The sequence below is a fragment of the Oxyura jamaicensis genome, chromosome 8, assembly GCF_011077185.1.
Source record: "Oxyura jamaicensis isolate SHBP4307 breed ruddy duck chromosome 8, BPBGC_Ojam_1.0, whole genome shotgun sequence".
Taxonomy (NCBI): domain Eukaryota; kingdom Metazoa; phylum Chordata; class Aves; order Anseriformes; family Anatidae; genus Oxyura; species Oxyura jamaicensis.
In genome coordinates this window covers 16,663,278-16,674,252 of record NC_048900.1, presented here as the reverse complement: position 1 = coordinate 16,674,252, position 10,975 = coordinate 16,663,278, and positions in this window count along the sequence as shown.

The window sequence follows — 10,975 nt, the reverse complement described above, 5'->3', positions numbered from 1 at the left end:
GTGGGTGCGCGGCACCGGGACGGGAGGCAGGGAGGGAGGCGGGCAGGGAGGCCCCGGCCCCGGAGGCGGCGGCGGCCCCGGCTCTCCCCCGGGGGCACCGGGGCTCGGCGGGGCCCCGCGGGTGCCGGCCGCGGCGGGCGCAGAGCCGCCGCTGAGGGCGCGGGGTGAGGCCGGGGCCGCCGGCGCGGGGTCGCTGTGCCCCGGAGGGTCCCGGGGCGTGGAGAGCCCTGCCCCGACCCCGCGGCAGGCGCCCAGCCGCTGGAGGCGCAGGGCAGCGGCAGCCCGGGGCTCGGCTGTGCGCACTGCTGGTCCTCCCGCCCGGCCGCTCCTGAGGCACCCGCACTGCCGGCGCCGCGAGGAAAGCACGCACGTAGCGGGAGGTAAAGCCAGGAGCCGGTCTGGGCGGCGTGGGGACCGTAACACCGAGCCCCTCACAGAGCCAGCCAGCGGGACCGAGTGTCGAGAGGAGGGAGTGCTGCTGGGGTGTTGCCTCTCAGCGTGCCCTTCCCGTCTTGTTCCCTGGAATGGGGCGTTAGGGGCTGGAAGGGGCCCTGCCAATGGCACCGCCTGACTTGCCTGAGCTCCGGAGGCTCTTGCTCTGCCTATCATCCACCTGAAATCGTGTAGTGATTATCACCGAGGCACAACCCCTCATTGTAAATGAAAATTCGGAGAGTGGAAGAAGTCAGCAGACGGTGTCAAGGAGGTGGAAGCACTCAGGGTTCGGGGTGTTTTGTATCCATCCAGTTTTAAAAGGGTTGTTGCCAGCAACTTCAGAGCCTCCATTACTGGCAGCGTGCGGTACGTTAGGAGAATCCAGCTCCTGGCGTTGAAAGGATTACCATAACACCGTCTGAGGATAATGCTTCTTGCTGGAGAGACTTCCTCCTTAATATATATGCAATGAATGTAAGTTACATATCTAGAGGATTAAAATACGGAGCTCGAGCTATTGTGGTGCAAGCATCTAATTACTGTGTTATGCTGATTTCATTTTGTGAGAAGGGAAAATTATTGTAAAGTATCCATTAAAACTATGATGGAAAGATTTGCTTTGTGAGCAATTTACCAGTGATTCTCTAAAACCTATCTAAGGAGGGGAAAAAGGGCTTTCTGCAGCAGCTTTGAACTTGGGTTCTGTTTCTTAACTTGAGCGTATGCTTTGTTAAAGAGCGTCTGGCTGGCTGAATGTCTCCCTTTTTACGTATCTGGTGCGTATTTTAAGACTAGCAAATGTTAGTGTTTCACTGCAGAAATCACTTGACTATGTCTGTGACATTACCACAGAGCTGTAGTATGGGGAATGGCTGCCTCTGAGCCAAGCTCGCTGGCTGGCCCGGCGGGCCTGTGCTGCAGTCCTCCCCCCTGCCCTAAGGAGCGACCGCGGCCGTGTGAGGAGCACAAGAGCATGGGCACGGCGATGGAGCAGAGGGGCTCTTGCCTCTCAGCTGTGTGTCAGCGGGCTCTTCGTGTGCTGTGGGCTTGCGTTAATGTCAGGTGATAAGTTGTCATCCCAGAAAGAAGTTGTAAGAACGAGGCTATGAGTAGGAGAGCAGAGTTACTTCAGTTTTTATAGCAGATGAACTAATTCTGCAATCTTATCAGCAGTACTAGTAGTAAGAATTCAGTTGTACTTTCTGACAGAAAGAGTTTTTTACAATGTATTCACAAAAGGGTGACTCCTGGTTCTGTACTGAACGACTGGTGCACGGAGTTGGTATCTGTGCACCGTGTTGGTATCCTGCCTGTAACAAGAAATTGAGTGTGTTTCTGGGGAAGAAAGTAAGGGAACCTCTTTCTTCCTGTAAGTGCGAGTCCTTTATATAGAGAGAATTCAGTCACCCTGGGAATTTTTTCTTTTTAAGTTGGGAAATTTAAGAGAGAGAAGCAAATGACAGTCACAAATGCTTATGTTACATTTTTCTCTCTAATAAATCATGATCCTAATACCGTTTTAAAATGTATTAGTATACCCATGTGTTTCTTCATCATATGAATGTTAACTATCAAAAATGAAGAAAATAAAAATATTCATTAGCTCTCCAGCTTTTGGTGTCTTTAAGCTCTTTACAAGTAGCCTGTAGTGGTGAGATCACAAACACAGCCCTGTCACAACCCTATTCCAGGTACTTACTTGGTGAGATTTGTACCTAAGGCTGTTAATCTTTCATTTCATTTTGTTTTCAAGTTTACAAATGAAGGGCAGCTCAACTGGCAGCCGCTGACCGAGCTGTCAGAACTGCAGTGGTTTTGTTTAAGCCTAGCGTATGGACTTGCCCGTTAGCTATATGACTGCGTAGCCCTAACAGGGAACATTGCACGTGGAAGGCAGGTGTGGAGGATTGCACTACCACTCGTGGAACTGGGGTGCTGTGTAACCGTACCCTTGGTTTTTGGAAGCCTGGCGGGGGCAGCTGTACCTATGGTTTAAACGGATCTAGTATCAAACACGTGGCGGGCTGTCTCCCGTGTTGCCATTAGTGTTTGTGGCGAGTTGGATCATAAAAGTGACCCAGCCGTCCGTTCTCTTCCCTGCCCAAGAGCCTCTGATGTGGCAGAGGGGAGAGGGAATCAAAGAGGGAGGTTGGTGCCTGTCCCAGTTCTGTTAAATGTGTTGTATTCCACAATGGCAAGTACTGGAAGCACTTTGGTGTTGGAATGAGGGGTGAGGGAAGACGGTGCCTTCCTGAGGTGCCTTCCTGAGGGACAGTCTGTAGGGCTGCTCAGCCAAGGCGAGCGTAGCTGACCAGGGAGGGTGGCTGCTGTGCAATGGAAGTGAAATAATACTGCTGTCTTCTAGCTGCTTAGTGATACTTATGTATTGGATTTAAAAAATAGACTTGGTCTGAGCAACATAAGGATTGATCGACTTTATGTTTCAGATTATTCCTTCAGACCATGCTGAAATGCTGGTCGGCTGTACAGTGGGAGTATTTCTTCTACTGCGTGCTAAACAAACTTCTTCAGGCTCATCACATCTGATAATTTAACACCTTGCATTCAGTGTATATAAGTCTGTCATTTGGAGGAAATTTTGTACTAATTTTGGATTAATTTCTTGTTCTTCTTGTAAGTGCGTAAATAATTTGAAAGGCTAAGGCTCTTTTTCAAAGCCAAGGGAAATAAGTGTAATTGGTGATTAATTGATTGCCAGGTTGCATTAGTTTTTACTTTCATCCATTGCTTAGCACCTGTGGCTCTGCTGGGTAGTATTGTTCTAAGCACTGTGCAGGTACATAATGAACCACAGTTCCTTTACAGTTAAATGATTTAACTTCTCAGCAATTAAATCTTTTATGCTTTCTAGCAATATAAGAGCATGTACTGTTCTGGGATGTTGAAAATAATGGGCTTTTTTCACTTAATTTGGAAAAAAATATACTATGAGTATGCTTGCCAGTTGTGCGTGCTTGGAAAATCACCTGGAAAAATTCTTAAATTGTCCCTTATAATTTCACGTACGTGCTTTTTAGTGCATTGTTTATACTTGAACCTCATTTTTTGAAGTTGTTAATGATTGTTGGTAGTTTTGGCTACACACAGCTATGCAAATAGTTTCCTAGCATTTCTTTTAAATATAGCTCTGTTGCCCAATAGTTATTGTTTTACTCTGAGTAGCCTGAGGCACTCTTTGAGAAGCTGTTTTCATGTATAGTATTTCCAGAAATAAGAGTGTTAATGCTGCTTTCTCCAGGCAGCGAAAGGTTCTTGCGCCTTGCCTTGCCACTGTCCTCATCCTTTTGCATTTAGGCCCCCCTTGCCATTCCCCCTTTCATTCAGACACTTACAGAATGTTTTACCCCGCTCCCATGCTATGCTTGTACGTGCTGTTAAAAGACGCACAGTAAAGCAATTGCATAAATATTATATTTATTTTGTTTATTTGTCTGCAATTTTATATTTCCTTATTTTACTGGGAACAAGTATTGCAGCTGGTGCTGTTCTTTTTTTCTGTGAGATGGGTGATGTCTGAATTCTGACTAATTCAGTGCATGTTCTCCAGCACGTACCAAGACGGTTCAGACTTGCTAATAGGCTTTGAGGCTTGATCTCACCCCTTTCTGCTGGCACACCGATATCTCTGTTTCTGGCAGGGAAAATAAAACAGAGGCACAGTTGGGTTTTCTTTTTTTCCTTCTCCTTTGCTGCAGAGCTGTACATGAGAAACTTTCATATTGTTGCACCTGGTTTGTAGGCCTCATGCTTTTAGTGGAGAAGGAGTTAGTGATGTGGTGAGAGCTGTGTCTTTGCTTCTAGTAACTCTTTGCAACAGCACCTGCTACCTGGCCAGGGAATAGTTGTGTTAAAGGTATTTTGAGGGCAGTTCTGAGAAATGAAACGGGCCTGAGAAACGAGATAAAACATACAACTCCACTCCCTTCTGCCACGTAGTGCAGGGGATGAGGCAATCACCAGATAAGGCACAGCCTGTTTCTAGGTTCTCTGTTGGAAAGGGTCAGATTTGGGCCAGCACATGTCCGTGTAAGCTACTTCTTAATGTACCAAGTTGTAGAAGAGCAAAAAGACCTGTAATGCCATCCGCAATGGAAATCCTGGGAAAGAGCTATGACTACAGTCAGCTGCCTGGGATAGAAAGGGCTCGTTGGGCAGCCAAAGAAGTGCAAGCACGGTGTTCTTTGGGTTAACGCAGTGCTACAGATTCGGTAACGGCAGCTGTCAAGTAGGGAATCGGTTCAAGGCTAAGAAACTCAAGAGAGAGTCTTTAAGGGATTTTAAATCCTGCTCTTCCACGTGATTGTTTTCCCATGTAGGAAGGGAGATTGGGTTGTTTGAAGTACCTAGCTGGTTTCAGCAGTGTGCTTCGCACTGGGCATGTAAAAGTGGTAGCAACTACTGGAAATCAGGAAAAGTCATTTTTAATGACTGTATTTACTCTGTGATAAAGCAACTAAAAGAATGGTATTATGGTATAATGCTATGTCAATGCTGCCTTTGTTTTTCTTGTCTGTTTTCTCCTTCTGATCATGGAGGAAGTAGCTAAAATTTTCATGTCTGCAACATACCCTTGTAACTGCATGATTGGAAGGAACTCTTTTTTATTAAAGTTCTGACTGGAGTTTATCATTAAATGAACTGTCTTAAAGCAAAGCAAAACCCAAACAAATACCAGAGAAACAAAACCCCAAGTACTTCACTAAAGTAAAGCTGACTGATCATATGTCTTATATGTATGTATATGTATACAAATGTGCAGACACACATATATATGCATGTATGTATGTTAACAAAAAATACACCCTGACCATCTGCTGTTAAATTACTTAAACTTTTGAATTAGCATAACAGGCTAAACAGTCCTCTCCAATTTATCGTGTACATATGAAGTTTTAGCATTTCTTTTTCTTCCTTTATTCAGAAAAGTGGCATATTTGCAGATTTTTTTATTTTTTTTTTTTCTGCACAGCTTTGTGTAGCCCCTGGCTGTTGAAGTTAGGGATGTTTGAGATGCTCATGAACGAGTCATTCCCATACCTACTGACTGGCGGCTGTGAGTCACCACTCGCTGTTAGCTATTCTGTCCAGACTTAGCCTGTGTTCTAGGAATGAATGGCTTTCCTGAAATTCTTGCTCCTCTTCAGGAAATAGATGGCTTTTGCATATGGAGTATTTAATTGGGTCAAAATACAGCCTTTTTATGGAATTGCATGCAATCTATAGCTGTCATTTATCTGAAGTGTATTTAAACCTTGTCAAAGCAGTATTAAAATAGCGGTGCTTTGTTTGAAATGTGATGCCATTTGTCTGCTTATTCATTTTAAATACAGACCTAGCAAGCATGATGAAAGAGCCATGTAGAAAAATAGCTGAACTGCTGCGTGTATTTGCGTTATTTTTTCAACCAGAAATAAAAGATAAGCCTTTGTGAAAGGAGTCAATGTTGAGAGGTGTCTGAAACATGGCCAGCTGGCTGCAACCTTTTGTAAATACGTACAGACTTAAGTGCAGTCTGTCCTGGTGGCTGGCTGAGTGGCGGGCAGGCAGTATCTCATTCGAACCCAGCTTCGCATGGGGCTCAAGCCAGTCACATCTGTTGGGTTTAACCCAACCGCTCCCCTGAAACCTGTGGATTTGGAGAGTAGGAGCTTGAGAAAGGTGGCATTGAGAGAAACCTTGGGTCTCCTAGGGCAGAGAGGCCGGCCTGCTCCCACCTTAGAACTGGGTCTCTCAGTTCTCCCTGCAGCCCTGACTCCTCTCTGCTCCACATGGGGAGTTGTGGAGAGCCGCGGTGCCCCGTTTGGCATTCCTGGCAGTAGCTGCCTCTACTAGAAATGCTGCCAGTGCAGGTTGCAGTTGGTATGCCCAAGCACTTTGCTAAAGGTAGAAATATTCAGTGTTTGCTGAAGCATTCCGGTGGGACGTACATACATATTTCTGTGACAGGAACATGCTGTCAGGACATCCATCGATGTCATTGCAGGCTGTGCCCGTGAGTGTCAGAGTCTGGCTTCGTATTCACTGTGTGTTCCCCAGGTGTGAATTAATTGCTATGCTTTATCTTATGGCTATAAATTAAGAGCATGTTATTACCAGAGAGGTATTGTTTGCAGATGTGTCTGCAGGAAGCTAAACTACATTTGTGTCTTTTTTTATTGTCTCTAGTGTTCCATGCGTTAGTGTTGTCCTTAATTCGCAATATCCCTGTGTCATCGTGGCTCCAGTAACGTTACTGCTATAATTATTATTCAAGCATTCTCGTAGTGTTAAAATTCATCGTGAGTAGCTAGGAGTCTAGGGCAGTCAGAGAATTAATAAGATAATTAAATTACAAAAAGTATTTGCAAAGAAGCTATCTATCACTTGGGCCCAGTCTTTATCTACCTTCTCTCAGTCCATTCTCTCTGTATATCTGGTTGGAGTTGAAAATGACAGACAGCTGACATCCAATTTTTTGTCAACTTGCTGTTTAATTCTGCATACTAATTTGTGTTGAAACATATGTAAAACTTAAGTGCTGTTTTGATAAAACAGCTTTTGATGATTTTGAAGTGTTTATGCAAACCTTGTGCATAATTGCTGTAAAACTGTAAAGAGTGTGGGGATCAGATCTTAAGTTCCTTAAATTAAAATGCATGTCTTCTCCATTTACTTCTGTAGTATTTTTCTCTCAAAATGTTTCATTTTTTCTATTTTATATATCTGTATATAGAGGTATGTGTGTATATATGTGTAACATAAACAAGTGAGAGTAAGGAATATATATATTAATCACAATACATACATATACACAGAGCCAGAGAAATATGTATCTATATATGTCATATCGTAGTATAGGACTGATCTTTTGAAGATGACAGATTGAAAGTCAGTACTGTTTCTTTTCACTTTGAAAAAGGTACAAAAAGGCTGAGAGCATGAAGAAACTTGGAGGTATGAACAACAGAACAGAGGCGATGCTTGTTGCTATGATCTTCTAAAAAACGGAGAGGGAAATCCAGCTAATGTAACTGTAATTTTTTTTCTCCTGAACCTTGTACCTGGGTATCATTGCATTTTCAGTATTTCTATTCTCGTCTTTTCTGGATATGCTGTTGAACGTATTCAGAAAGATTGCAAAAATAGCCTATCTGCTTTTTCTTTGACATATTTGTGTTTCTGTACGTTGACTCTGTGGGTGCTTTGGAGGAGACTTTGCAAGAGTAGAAGTTTGTTTCTGCAGTATGTGGTATTTGCAAGGTGTTGTAATATACAAAACATTAACCAGCAATTGATTGTATTGTATTGGAATTGATTATGACCAGGGGCAAATGATTTGTGTAATTCTGAGGAGGATTTACAAATTTAGAGCAAAAGGGAATGAAAACAAAGTATGATGTGAAAATGACAATCTTATTCTGATGTATTGCTTATACCAAATTGTGTCACCAGAACAAAACAAAAGCAGTCTCGGATTTGACTCCTTTAGAGTTTGAATGGCAGATTTAAATTGAGGAGCAGAAAATAACTTTTTGCAAGATCCAATTTCAAGATTTAGATTCCTTCAGAAAACGGATGAATTTTTACAAAAGCTGACGACAGTCATGTCCTTCTGTTGTCTGTGGTAAAAGTAGTAACTCATAGAGCTTTATTCCCATGCTGAAGCATAAAGACAAAACTACTGCACCTTGTCTGTTGACCAAAACACTGCTATATTTTTAGAAAGATTTTTGATCGCCATCTGAAGATTAGTTTGTTAATGGTACACAAAAAATCTGTGTTCTTAGAAACAGTCAAAATACCAGATTCTTTTGTATCCTGGCATTGAATGAAGTGTTTCATAGATAGACTCCTATTTCAATTGCACTCACATTGACAACTTTGCAGCCAAGATTTTTCAGCATCTGATTTGTCAGTAAGCCTTCAACACTGTGCGCTCTTAAAAGGTATTTTCCTGGCAGGATAGCTATAATTGCATACTATTCTTGATACATTATTGTATGAACTGTGCTGAGATGACCATGGCACTAAATGGTTTCCCTTAATCAAGTTACTGCCCTTGGGAATATTGAACATCTCGTGGTTGTAGTTTGCCCTGCTTATTTTTTCACTTACTTTAAGAAAAAAAAAAAAAAAAAAAGTCAGAAGAAAATTACAATTCCTTATTTGAGTTCTTTCTTATTTGAAAATAATTTAGTCTGTTTTTAATAGGTTTTCAGATAATTTAACTATTTTGTATTACCTTTGATGCTGCCAACAAGGCAATCTTTTGAAGATTAAGTGCCTAAAAAATAGTTTGCTCTCTTATGAGGTAGTGATTAGATCTTGCTGTCCAATTTGATTACTTCAAAGTGTGTGAAGTAGAATTGGACTGAATATTTTTAACTTCATACCATTTACGAAAATAGCATTTCAAGAGTAAATGTATATTTGCTTTTTGGAGAATGGTCTTGCCTACAAAATAGCGTTTTGGAATATTTTCATTTAGTAGGATCAAAATGTTTTATGTTTTGACTATCTTCCTCCTTCTGTTAAAACATGTCTTATTTTCTGTATGCCTCTGGGCTTCTCCCCCTTTTCCCCTCCAAGTTGTTCATACTGACGTGCCACTTGTGCAGCTGCTGCTAGCTTGAGTGAAGCTAAAACTCTCAGCATCTTCTCTTTTTTAATTGGACCTATTTGAGGCTTCAAGTTCTCTTCAGCAGGAGTGTACTTCATGTTTTTACTTGATCAGGCTGTTTATATATATATATATATATTCCAAATTCTGGCACACTGCTTGATTCATACTGCTAAGTCAGGACTCTGTGTGTTTATATATGCAGCAGCCTAGGTATTTTGTGCTATGACAAGTACAAGAACGCTGCTACTTCTTTCTTGTTGGCTAGTGGTATTTATTCTACTCACAAACATGCTTTCTGAGCCAAAAGTAAAGGCGGAATGACCAGAAAAACCTGTTTGAGCCTCCTTGTAAATCTTGCAGTGTTCATAACTTGTGATTTCTAGCACACACTTGAATTTTATCTTTGCAACTATTCAGTGGTCAAAGTTGTTAGGGTTAGAAAGTGCCCCATGGAGTTCAGGTGGAACCATTTTTCATTCCAAAGTTTTAAGGAGAGGTTCTGGAGTGGTTAATGCACTAAATCGCTGTCAGTCATGGAGACGTGTAAGAGGACTTCTCAAGTCGCAGCTCCTGGCAGGATGTTTAGAAATCTGGCAGATGAGCTGTCAAAGTTAGCAGCGGGAACTTCAGCTGTTCCCGGCACTCGTGGGAGGCTGTCGCCCGACTGCCAGCCAGGCTGGGAGCAGCAGCAGGCCCAGCTCTTCGGCCAGCGGGGACCAGGGCATGGAGCATGAACCAGGAGTCCTCTTGATTCAGTTCACTGTAATGCTTCACGCTCGGAGCTGTAGAGACGGCATACGTTTGCTTCTGGATAGGAAAGGACAATAACCCCATCATCCATTCCAGTGAAAAGTGGGAGAGGATGCTTGTAAGGTTTCTTAGTTATTCATGAGGCACGGTAAATGCACTTGGCCTAAGGGCAAATGTGTCTTGTGAGCGTGTGGTCAGGCTTCAAAGAGAACATTAAAGATGAACTTTTGAAGAGAGGAAATGAGCAGTAACAGAAAGGTTGTACGTGTGTGGATCGGTGCACCTTCTGCATGTGCAAGCTGTCCACAGCCTGTCGGATCCCAACGAAAAGGCACACGGTGCTGGGGAATATGCTTATTTTCAAGTCCAGCTTTTGCCTAGCTTAACAGTTAGAACCTGTACTTGTTTCTGATTCCTCTGACAGTGCCCTTTACCAAACCCTCCTGTCCTTTCTGATTTGAAAAGCCAACATAAAACTGGGGTAATGGTTTAACAAGAAGAAATGATAAATCAAATAGTAAAACGCTTATGTGTATCCTCTCCTGGTTTTCCTGTGTGTACCTTCCAAACCATACTCTGAAAACATGGCCTTGCTAACATGTTTGTGTGAACATTTGTGGTCACTGGAGCAATCCAAAGCATTTTTTCTGTGTGTTTCATGTGCCTATTTATGTGCGATTGTATAGTGCAGCTGCTGCAAGGTATTCTTAGGGTAAGAGCTGGGAAAGAGAAATACTTGATATGTGAATAATTTATCAAAAGTAAAAGAAAAAAAAAAAGTATGAAGGAAGAATGAAGATCCTGAGATCCTGATAGTTTTTCATTATTCTCTCATTTTAACCCATGGGGAGGGGGGAAGCCCAAAGAAACTGAATGCAGTTTCTATATTTTCCAAAGGCATCAGATGTGGTTATGTACAAGTTTTACATATATGCACTCTTTGGCCAATGGAAGCTTTTGTCATTGTTAAAAGTGCAGTTAAAAGCATGTACTATTTTGTGGTAGGTAACAGGATGTAGTCAACATATTTCTTAAGCTGACGCTATAAAATTTAAGTGCAAAATATTTGTATTGCTGGAGATAATGGGAAAAGGTTTTAAATGTTAAATGAGATCGCAATCTTAGTTATCAGAAATGAATGTTGGAAAATAGAGGATAAACTCCTCT